We start from the raw sequence: 12,594 nt of genomic DNA on the forward strand, positions 1-12,594 counted from the left end.
TGATCCTTGTGTTTTTAGTTTATAACATATCTTGAGGAACTGAGCAGAATATAATTTCTTGTGGGTGGGAAAATTTGAAAAAGATGGCAAGAAATGGTTTGGGTTTTATGTTTTTCTCCCCAAATCGACAATTAAATACAATACTCCTTCCTCTTGGGGAAAATGGCACAAAGAAAGATGAAATTTCCTCTTGACTCTGTAGTTCTGAAGGCAACATATTTCTATTTTAAGAGCCAGGTAGGAAAACTGTGAGGCAGAGAAGATGGTTCCTTTTAATATAAGCAAATAAATTATTGTTCTTATGGTCTGAATGTTTATGTTCCCCCAAAATTCATATGTTGAACTCCTCACCTCCAAAATGATGGTATTAGGAGGTGAGGCATTTGGGAGATTATTAGATTATGGGGTTACCACCCTCATTAATAAGATTACTGCCATTATAAAAGGGGTCTGAGAGAGAACCCTCAGCTCTTCCACCATGTGAGGTTCTAGAATGAGAAGACAGCTGTCTATGAGGAAGTAGACCCTTACCAGACACTGCATCTGCCAGTATCGTATTGTGGAGTTCTTAGCCTCTAGAACTTCAAAAAATAAATCTGTTGTTTATAAGCCACTCACACTATTGTATTTTGTTATAGCAGCATGAATGGACTAAGATACTTGTGATATTCTTGAAAGCTTTTATGTTCTGAAGTTACTTTTTAATTATATAAGAAATAGGGTTTGGATGATATACTAAAAATGAATTAACTAGTACAAAAATTAAAAATACCAACAAGAAGTCACATATGCTAACATTTTTAGTGATAATTTTTCCTAACTTTTCCTCCCTACTTTTTACTGGTAATAAAGTTTTCCTAATTTTTACTCATAATAAACTGATCCACAAGAAACATTCAATAACAAATCATGTATAAATACTGAGTACATACTATGTGCAAAATACTTTGCCAAATGAGGGGACACAGACATTTAAAAAAATCAGTCCTGATCTTACAGTCTAGGGAAAGAAACAGATTTCAAAAAATACATTTACAATAAGGTGTGTTAAGCCATTCACAGTCCAATGAATGGACTATAACAAAGTACCTACTTAATATCCATTTTCTGCTTCTTCCTTAGTAACAGAAATCCAATTCAAGTTTGGATGACAATGTAAACTTAAAAATATCCTGTCTGTCTTGCAGTTAAGAGTGACCTTATAGATAGCACATTTCTTTTTAAAGAAGTAGAAACCTGCCAGGGATTTTGGAATAAGTTGTGTCAATTCAAGTTTCTTGATTTAGGCACTATCCTCCCTCTTATATTTAAAACATGTTTTGTGACAAGAACACTTAACATGAGACCTACTCTCTTTTTTTGAGATAGAGTCTTGCTCTGTCACCCGCGTTGGAGTGCAGTGGCACGATCTTGGCTCACTGCAACCTCTGCCTCCCAGGTTCAAGCAGTTTTCCTGCCTCAGCCTCCTATGTAGTTGGGACTACCAGCGCCCGCCACCACGCCCAGCTAATTTTTGTATTTTTAGTAGAGACGGGGTTTCACCATGTTGGTCAGCTTGGTCTTGAACTCCTGACCTCATGATCCACTAGCCTCGGCCTCCCAAAGTGCTGGGATTACAGGTGTGAGCCACCACGCCTGACCAATTTTTTGTATTTTTTAGTAGAGACGGGGTTTCACTGTGTTAGCCAGGATGGTCTCGATCTCCTGATCTCATGATCTGCCCACCTCAGCCTCCCACAGTGCTGGGATTATAGGTGTGAGCCACTGCACCCAGCCTCTTTTAACAAATTTGTAATAAAATAATACATTACTGAAATTGTACAATGTTGCACAGCAGATCTCTAGAGCTTATTTACCTTGCTTCACTGAAACTTTATGCCCATTAATTAGTTATTAATTAAATGATTAATTAATTAATTATCCCCATTTCCTCCTTCCCCCAGTCCTTGGAAACTACCATTTCACTCATTGATTCTATGAATTTGACTATTTTGGATATCTCATATAAGTGGAACCATGCAGTATTTATCTTTCTGTGACTGGCTTATTTCACTTAGCATGATGTTCTCAAGGTTCATCCATGTTGTCTCATATTGCAGAAATTCTTCTTTTTAAAGGCTGAATAGTATTCTATTGTATGTATTTGCCCACTTTATCCATTCATCTGTCAATGAACATTGAGTTTATTTCCACATTTTGGTTATTATGAATAGTGCTGCAATGAAAATAGGAGTGCTAATATCTCTGTAAGATCTTGGTTCCAATTCTTTTGCACAAAGACCTAGAAGGGAGATTGTTGGATAAATGCTAGTTCTACTTTTAGTTTTTTGAGGAACTTCCATACTGTTGTTTATTTTGCTTTTGTTGCCTGTGCATTTGGTATCACATCCATAATATCACTGCCAAGACCAAAGTCATTAAGTTTTTAACCCTGTTTTCTTCTAGGAGTTTTACTCTTTTGAGTCTGATGTTTTTAATCTATTTTTATTTTTTTAAGAGACTGGGTCTTCCTATGTTGCCCAGGCTGGTCTTGAATTCTTGGGCTCAAGTGATCTTCCTGCCATGGCCTTCCAAGTAGCTGAGATTATAGGCACCACCACTTAGGCCACATTTGGAGTTTACTCTGTGGATGGTGTTAGATAAGGGTCCAATTTCTTTTCTCTCTCTCTCTCTTTTTTTTTTTTTTTTTGAGACAGTGTTTTGCTCTGTCACCAGGCTGGAGTGCAGTGGCGCCATCTCAGCTCACTGCAACCTCTGCCTCCCGGGTTCAAGCTATTCTTCTCTCTCAGCCTCCCAAGTAGCTGGGACTATAGGCGCACACCACCATGCCCAGCTAATTTTTGTATTTTTAGTAGAGATGGGGTTTCACTATGTTGGCCAGGATGATCTCAATCTCCTGACCTTGTGATCCACCTGCCTTGGCCTCTCAAAGTGCTGGGATTACAGGCATAGGGTACAATTTCATTCTTTGCATATAGATATCCAATTTTTCCAGCACCATTTGTTTAGGATAATATCTATTCCTCGTTGTGTTATCTTGGCCCCCTTGTCAAAAACCTGTTGACTGGGCCAGGCACAGTGGCTGATGCCTGTAATCCCAGCATTTTGGAAAGCCAAGAAGGGAGGATCACTTGAGGCCAGTAGTTTAAAATCAGTCTGAGCAACACAGTGAGACCCCATCCTCACACAAAAAATTTTAAAATTAGCTGGACCTGGTGACACATGCCTGTAGTTATAGTTACTGGGAAGGCTGAGGCAGAAGGATCCTTGAACTCGGGAGTTCGAGGCTGCAGTGAACCATGATGTGCTGCTGTACTCCAGCCTGAGCAACAGAGTCAGACTCTGTCTCTAAAAAAAAAATTGAAAATAGACCAGGGACAGTGACTCACGCCTGTAATCTCAGCATTTTGGGAGGCTGAGGTGGGCAGATCACTTGAAGTCAGGAGTTCAAGACCCGCCTGGCCAACATAGCAAAACCTCATCTCTACTAAAAATTCAAAAATTAGCTGTGCATGGTGGCGTGCACTTGTAATCCCAGCTACTCGGGAGGCTGTGGCAGAAGAATCACTGGAACCTGGGAGGCAGAGGTTGCAATGAGCCGATATGGCGCCACTGCACTCCAGCCTAGGTGTCAGAGTGAAACTCTGTCTCAAAAAAAAATTAATTAATTAAAAATAAATAAAGACGGCCAGGTGCAGTGGCTCACTCCTGTAATCCCAGAACTTTGGGAGTCTGAGGCAGGTGGATCACGAGGTCAGGAGATCGAGACCATCCTGGCTAACACAGTGAAACCCCGTCTCTACTAAAAATACAAACAAAAATTAGCCAGGTGTGGTGGCGGGCACCTGTAGTCCCAGCTACACGGGAGGCTGAGGCAGGAGAATGGCATGTTGACTGTGTATATGTGAATTTATTTTGAGGTTCTCTATCCTGTCCCATTGGTTTATGTTTATCTTTATGCCAGTACCTACTGTATTAATTACTGTAGCTTTGCAATGTATTTTGAAATCAGAAAATGTAGTGCCTCCAGTTTTGTTCTTTCTCAAGACTGATTTGGTTATTTGTGGTCTTTTATAACTCCATATGAATTTTAGAGTTATTTATTCTATTTTTATTTTAAAGTGCCACTGGGATTTTGATAGGAATTCAGCGAGTCTATAGATCATTTCAGGAAGAACGAACATTTTAATAATATTAAGTCTTCCAATCCATGAACATGGAATATCTTTCCATTTTCCTGTGTCTTGTGTACCTTTTTTCATTAATGTTTTGTAGTTTTTAAAATAGAAGTCTTTCCTCTCCTTAGTAGGTTTGTTCCTATGTAATTTATTATTTTTGGTGCTACTGTAAATGGGATTGTTTTTCTAATTTCCTTTTCAGATAGTTTATTGTTAGTGTATAGAAATGCAATTGATCCTTGTTGTTGATTTTGTATTCTACTACTTTACTGAATGTTTACTTGCTCTGACCTTTTTTATTTTAATTATTGAATTTTTAAATTTTTTTGTTGTAAGGTAGTTGCCAGCTTTATTTACCACCAACTAAATCAACATTGTGCTCTGTTACTTAAACTTACATTAATATAAGTATATAATAATAGTTCTTGGCCTATATGCCACTTATTTCCATGAATATTCAGAAAGTACAATATATCAATATGGTAACATACTACAACCTTCTCTCAGCAAGCATTTACCTTCACTGTCTACTGCTTCAGACTCTTTGTAGGTACTGGGTAAACAAACATGACTAAGACATGTTCCCTGCCCTCAAAGAGAACAAATTATCTGGGTATTTTCTTTTGAAATGTGCTGATATTGTTGTTACACCAGCGTCGTGGTCATAATCATGTTCTAATCTTTTTTAAAGGAAGTCTTTGGGTTTTCTGTAGATAAGAGTATGTCATCTGCAACCAGGGACAATTTTACTTCTTCCTTTCCAATTGTAAGCCTTATATTTCCTTTTCCTTTTTTTTTTTTTTTTTTTTTTTTTTTGAGACGGAATCTCACTCTGTCACCCAGGCTGGAATGGAGTGGTGCAATCTCGACTCACTGCAACCTTCACTTCCTTGGTTCAAGCAATTCTCCTGCCTCAGCATCCTAAGTAGCTGGGATTACAGGTGTTTGCCACCACGCCCAGCTAATTTTTGTATTTTTAGTAGAGATGGGGTTTCATCATGTTGGCCAGGCTGCTCTTGAACTCCTGACCTCAGGTGATCCGCCCGCCTCAGCCTCCCAAAGTGCTAGGATTATAGGTGTGAGCCACCGCACCTGGCCTATATTTCATTTTCTTGCCTAGCTATTCTGGCTAGAATTTCCACTACTATGTTGAATAAAAGCGGCAAGAGTTGGCACCCTTGTCTCATTTATCTTAGAGGAAAAACTTCCAATTTTTTACTGTTGAGTATGATGTTTGTGGGCTTTGCATATATACTTTAGTATGTTGAGGTCATTTCCCTCTATTACTATGTGTTGGAAATTTTCATCAACAAAGTTTTTATCATGTTGAATTTTGTGAAATGCTTACGTATCAATTGAGAGAATCACATGGTGATTATTTTTTATTCTGCTAATATGCTGTATCAGATTAGTTGATTTCATATATTGAAATCTTCGTATCTCAGGCATAAATCACACTCGGTCATGGTGTATGATAATGTGCTGTTGGATTTGCTTTGCTAGTATTTGTTGAAAATTTTTACAATATTCTGTAGGAATACTGAGCTGTAGTTTTCTTGTGATATCTATGTCTGTCTTTGGTATCAGCATAAAGTTGACCTCATGAGTTTAGAACCTTTCCCTCCTCTTTAATTTTTCTGAAGAGGTCAAGAAGGATTGGCACTAATTTGTCTTTAAAGTAGAGTTTACCAGGGAAGCCTGGTCCTGGACTTTTCTTTTTGGGGAAGTTTTTGATTACTGAATCAGTCTCCATACTAGTTATTGGTCTGTTCAGGCATTCTATTTCTTCTTGATTCAGTCTTGGTAGGTTGTATGAGCAATTTATCCATTTTTTTTCCATTTATCTAGTTTGTTGGCTTATAATTCTTCACAATGGTCTCTTATGATCTTTTGTATTTCTGTGGCATCAGTTGTAATGTCTGTTCTTTTATTTCTGATTTTGCTTATTTGACTCTTCTTTTTCTTAGTTTAGCTAAGAGTTTAATTTTAGTTATCTTTTCAAAAAACCAACTCTTAGGTGTGTTGATTTTTTTTCTATCATTTTTCTATTTTCTATTTCATTTATTCCTAGTCTACTGTTTGTTATTTCCTTTTTTCTGCTAATTTTGGGCCTCCTTTGTTCTTCTTTTTCTACTTCCTCAAGGTATAAATTTAGGTTGTTTATTTGAAATCTTTCTTATTATTTAATGCACCTGTTTATCACTATGAACTTAGTACTGCTTTTGCTGCAGCCTACGAGTTTTGAAATGTTGTGTTTTTGTCTAGAGGAATTTTTTTTTTTTTTTTTTTTTTTTTGAGATCGAGTCTTGCTCTGTCGCCCAGGCTAGAGTGCAGTGGTGTGATCTTGCTCACTGTAACCTCTGCCTCCCAGGTTCAAGCAATTCCCTGCCTCAGCTTCTGGAGTAGCTGGGATTATAGGCACCTGCCACTATGCCTGGCTAATTATTGCATTTTTAGTAGAGACGGGGTTTCACCATCTTGGCCAGGCTGGTCTTGAATTCCTGACCTCGTGATCCACCCACCTCTGCCTGCCAGTGTGCTAGGATTACAGGTGTGAGTCACGGTGCTTGGCCTGTCTAGAGGAATTTTCTAATTTAACTTTTGATATCTCCTTTGACCAAGTGGTTATTCAGAAGTGTGTTAATTTCCATGTTTATGAATTTTCCAAATTCCCTCTGCTATTGATTTCTATTTGTTTTCATTGTATTCAGAAAAGATACTTGATATGATTTCAATCTTCCTTTTTTTTTTTTTCTTTTTTTGACACAGTCTCACTCTGTCACCCAGACTGGAGTGCAGTGGTGCGACCTTGGCTCACTGCAACCTCCGCTCCCTGGGTTCAAGTGATTCTTGTGCCTCAGCCTCCCCAGTAGCTGGGATTACAGGTGCATGCCACCACACCTGGCTAATTTTTTTGTATTAGTAGAGATGGAGTTTTACCATGTTGGCCAGGCTGGTCTCAAACTCCTGACCTCAAGTGACGCATCTGCCTTGACCTCCCAAAGTGTTGGGATTACAGGTGTGAGCCACCATGCCTAGCCTGAATCTTCTTAAAGATGCTAAAATCAGTTTAGTGACTTAATGTGATCTATTCTGAGGAAAGATCTATACATGCTTGAGAAGAATGTATGTTTTGCTGCTATTAGGTGGACTATTCTGTATGTCTGTGATGGTCATTTGATCTAAATTGTAGTTCAAGTCCTGTTTCCTTATTAATCTCCTGTCCAGATGTTCTGTTCATTATTGAAAGTGGGGTATTGAAATCTCCTGCTATTATTGTATTGCTGCCTATTTCTCCCTTCAGTTCTGTCAATGTTTGCTTTATGTGTTTAGATGCTCTGATATTGGGTGCACATATATTTACAGTTGTTATATATTCCTGGTGAATTACCCTTTTATTATTATACAATGTTGGGACGGTTACTATTGAGTGTCAACTTAATTGGATTGAAGGATGCAAAGTATTGATCCTGGGTATGTCTGTGAGGGTGTTGCCAAAGGAGATTAACATTTGAGTCAGTGGGCTGGGGAAGGCAGACCCATCCTTAATCTGGTGGGCACCATCTAATCAGCTACCAGTGAATATAAAGCAGGCAGAAAATCATGAAAAAGTTAGACCGGACTAGCCTCCCAGCCTACATCTTTCTCCCATGCTGGATGCTTCTTGCTCTCGAACATCAGACTCCAAGTTCTTAGGTTTGGGACTCAGACTGGCTTCCTTGCTCTTTAGCTTGTAGACACCCTATTGTGGGACCTTGTGATTGTGTGACTTAATTTTATACACACACACACACACACACACACACGGAAGTTTATTATATGTCTTATTATATATCTTTTTCTCTTTTTTCTTTTTTTGAGATGGAGTCTCACTCTGTTGCTCAGGCTGGAGTGCAGTGGCATGATCTTGGCTCACTGCAACCTCCGCCTCCCAGGTTCAAGCAATTCTCCTGCCTCAACCTCCTGAGTAGCTGAGATTACAGGCATCCACCATCATGCCTGGCTAATATTTTTGTTTTTAGTAGAGAAAGGGTTTCACCATGTTGGCCAGGCTGGTCTCAAACTCCTGGCCTCAAGTGATCTGCCTGCTTTGGTCTCCCAAAGTGCTAGGATTACAAGTGTGAGCCACTGCACCCAGCTAGCATGGTGTATCTCTTTCCATTCTTTCAGTGCAGTTTATGTGTGTCCTTAGGTTAAAGTGAGTATCTTATGCACACTGGATAGTTAGGTCTTTATTTTTAATTCATTCACCACTCTATGTCTTTTGATTGTGGAGTTTAATTTATTTGCATTTAAATTATTATTACACTTGCCTCCTACATCAAAACCTAATTGTAACATTTTAGACATATGTCCAGATGTACTCCAGTGTTGAAGCAGTGTTGCCTTCTGCTATGATTGTAAAGCCTCCCAAGCAAGCCATGTGGAACTGTGAGTCAATGAAACCTCTTTCCTTTATAAATTACCTAGTCCCAGGTATTTCTTTATTAGCAGCGTGAGAACAGACTAATACAGTAAATTGGTACCAGCAGAGTGGGATGCTGCTGAAAAGATACCTGAAAATGTGGAAGTGGCTTTGGAACTGGGTCATAGGCAGAGGTTGGAATTGTTTGGGGGGCTCAGAGGAAGACAGGAAAATGTGGGAAAGTTTGGAACTTCCTAGAGATTTGTTGAATGGTTTTGACTAAAATGTTGATAGTGATATGGACAATAAAGTTCAGGCTGAGGTGGTCTCAGATGCAGATGAGGAATTTTTGGGGAACTGGAGTAAAGGCCACTCTTGCTATGCAAAGAGACTGGTCGCATTTTGCCCCTGTCCTATAGGTCTGTGGAACACTGAACTTGAGATGGATGATTTAGGGTATCTGATGGAAGAAATTTCTGAGCAGCAAAGCATTCAAGAGGTGATCCGGGTGCTGTTAAAAGCATCAGTTTTTGCATTCACAAAGATATGGTTTGGATTGGAACTTATGTTTAGAAGGGAAGCAGAGCATAAAAGTTTGGAAAATTTGCAGCCTGATGATGCAATATAAAAGAATGACCCATTTTCTGAGGAAAAATTCAAACTGGCTGTGGAAATTTGTGTAAGTAATGAGGAACCAAATGTTAATTTCCATGACAATGGGGAAAATGTCTCCATGGCATGTCAGAGGTCATTACAGCAGCCCCTCCCCCGACAGGCCTGGAGGCCTAGAGGAAAAAATGGTTTTGTGGACCGCACCCAGAGCCTTGCTACTTTGTGCAGTCTTGGGACTTGATGCCCTTTGTCCCAGCCATGGCTAAAAGGGGCCAATGTACAGCTCAGGCCATTGCTTCAGAGGGTGCAAGTCCCAAGCTCTGGTGGCTTACACATGGCATTTGCCTATGGATGCATGGAAAAATTGAGGTTTGGAAACCTCCACCTAGATTTCAGAGGATGTATGGAAATGCATAGATGTCCAGGCAGAAGTGTGCTACAGGGCCAGAGATCTCATGGAGAACCTCTGCTAGGGCGGTGTGGAAGGGAAATATGGGGTGGGAGCTCCCACACAGATTTCCCACTGGGGAACTGCCTAGTGGAGCTGTGAGAAGAGGGCCACTGTCCTCCAGACTCCAGAACCCCCAGAATGGTAGTCCACTGATAGCTTGCACTGTGTGCCTGGAAAAGCCAGACACTCAATGCCATCCTGTGAAAGCAGCCAGGATGGGGACTGACTGCATCCTGCAAAGCCACAGGGCAAAGATACCCAAGGCTGTGGGAGCCCACCTTTTGCATCAGCATGCCTTGGATATGAGACATGGAGTCAAAGGAGATCATTTTGGAACTTTAAGGTTTAGTGACTGCCCTACTGGATTTCAGATTTGCATGGGGCCTGGAGCCCCCTAGTTTTGGCCAATTTCTCCCATTTGGAATGATTATATTTACCCAATGCCTTTACTTCCATTGTATCTAGGAAGTAACTAACTTGCTTTTGATTTTACAGGTTCATGGGTAGAAGGGACTTGCCTTGTCCCAGATAAGACTTTGAACTGTGGACTTTTGAGTTAATGCTGAAATGAGTTAAGACTTTGGGGGGACCACCGGAAAGGCATGATTGGTTTTGAAATGTGAGGACTTAAGATTTTGGAGGAGCCAGGGTAGAATTATATGGTTTGGCTGTGTCCCCACCCAAATCTCATCTCAAATTATAGCTCCCATAATTCCCACACATCTTGGGAGGGACCCGGTGGGAGGTAATTGAATTATGGGGGCGGGTCTTTCCTGTACTGTTCTTGTGATAATGAATAATGATCTGATGGTTTGTTTGTTTGTTTGTTTAACAGTCTCACTCTGTCACCCAGACTGGAGTGCAATGGTGCCATGTTAGCTCACTGCAACCTCTGTCTCCTGGGTTCAAGTGATTCTCCTGCCTCAGCCTCCTGAGTAGCTGGGACTACAGTCATGCGCCACCATGTGCGCCTAATTGTTTTGTATTTTTAGTACTGACAGGGTTTCACTGTGTTGGTCAGGATGGTCTTGATCTCCTGACCTCGTGATCTGCCCACTTCAGCCTCCCAAAGTGCTGGGATTACAGGCATGAGCCACCGCGCCCAGCCCCCCCCCCCTTTTTTTTTTTGAGACAGGGTCTTGTTCTGTTGCCCAGGCTGGAGTGCAGTGGCATGATCTTGGCTCACTGCAACCTCCACCTCCTGGGTTCAAGCAATTCTCCTGCCTCAGCGTCCCAAGTAGTTGGGATTACAGGTGCGTGCCATCATGCTCAGTTAATTTTTGCATTTTTTAGTAGAGATGGGGTTTCACCATGTTGACCAGGCTGGTCTCAAACTCCTGACCTCGGGTGATCTTCTCAGCATCCCAAAGTGTTGGGATTACAGGTGTGAGCCACTGCACCCAGTCGATCTGATGGTTTTATAAAAGAGAGTTCCCCTGCATATGCTGTCTCTTTTGCCTTCCACCATTAAGACGTGACTTTGCTCCTCATTAGCTTTCTGCCATGATTGTGAGGCCTCCTAGCCATGTGGAACTGTGAGTCAATTAAACCTCTTTCCTTTATAAGTTACCCTGTCTTGGGTATGTCTTTATTAGCAGCGTGAGAACAGACTAATACACATTCCATGAAATCTCCTATAGGACTTGGCCTCTATTTACTTCTTCAACTTAATTTCCAGCTATGCCAGTTTTACTCACTTTAGTATATATTTCAGTTTCTAGCACAACCTGATGCTCAGAAGATGACTAATAACTATTGAAAAATTAATGCATAGAGATTGAGTTGTTTTATATATTTTTCAGGTGAAATGTCTAAATGGAGTTTATAATAATTTGTGATTATATATGTGACTATATTCTTCAGGAGAGAGAACAAGGCTATAGATATCTATTTGATAGATTAACATGAATTAGAACATAAAATGTATTCTCTTCCCTCCTCCCTTTTTCAGGAAAAAGATACAGAGTGAAGGCTGAGTATGGAATTGTGGGGGAAATTAAAGAAATCGTAAACTTTCTTTTTTTTTTTTTTTTTTTTTTGAGACAGAGTCTCGCTGTGTCTCCCAGGCTGGAGTGCAGTGGCGCGATCTCGGCTCACTGCAAGCTCCGCCTCCCGGGTTCACGCCATTCTCCCGCCTCAGCCTCCTGAGTAGCTGGGACTACAGGCGCCCGCCACCACGCCCAGCTAGTTTTTTTTTGTATTTTTAGTAGAGACGGGGTTTCACCATGTTAGCCAGGATAGTCTCGATCTCCTGACCTCGTGATCCACCCGCCTCGGCCTCCCAAAGTGCTGGGATTACAGGCTTGAGCCACCGTGCCCGGCCGAAATCGTAAACTTTCAAAGGAGACTGAGAAGTCAGAAAGGTAGGAAGAAAACCAAGAGGATATAATGACTCAAAAACTAAAGAAGAAGGTAATTTTTGCCCAAATGCAAGCCAAGAGACAAAGAAGTTGCCAATTGGTAAGGACTGCCAAAGTGAAAAGGCTAATTGGATTTAGTGCTAAGGTAACCTTGAGCCATGGGTAAGATGCATAGGCAAAGGAAATCAGTAAGCAAAAGGAAATCAGTAGTTACTTCTTTGAAGAAGTAACCAGCTGGGCTGGTGCCCTGGCAGCCTCCCATGCTGGAATGTATCAGTCTCATGTTGATGGTGATTCAGAAGCTGTATCTGGGCTCAGTGGAAAATAGTGATTTTCTTTTTAAAATAACCTTTTATTATTATAAAACTAGCATATGCAAGTAGAAAGTACAAAACGACATATAAGCAATATAGAAAAATAAAAACAACCACATTCCCCCCTTCCAGAGTTTAACAGTTCAGTGTATATCTCTCCAGTTCATTATTTATCCCTATATATGCATATAAATATATAAATGTATTTTTACCAAAATGATATCATACTCAGTGTGTGGTTTTGTAACCTATTTACTTTTTAAAATTAACAATC

General features: G+C 40.4%; 1 long non-coding RNA gene across 1 annotated transcript in view; it reads right to left on the reverse strand.

The window, feature by feature from the left end:
* The window catches only part of LOC112425153 (uncharacterized), a 54,707-nt gene that overhangs the window by 31,002 nt on the left and 11,111 nt on the right, over window positions 1-12,594 (reverse strand). The gene's annotated exons all lie outside the window — the stretch shown is intronic.

Source organism: Macaca nemestrina, chromosome 10 (genome assembly GCF_043159975.1).
Source record: "Macaca nemestrina isolate mMacNem1 chromosome 10, mMacNem.hap1, whole genome shotgun sequence".
In the NCBI taxonomy this organism is placed as follows: domain Eukaryota; kingdom Metazoa; phylum Chordata; class Mammalia; order Primates; family Cercopithecidae; genus Macaca; species Macaca nemestrina.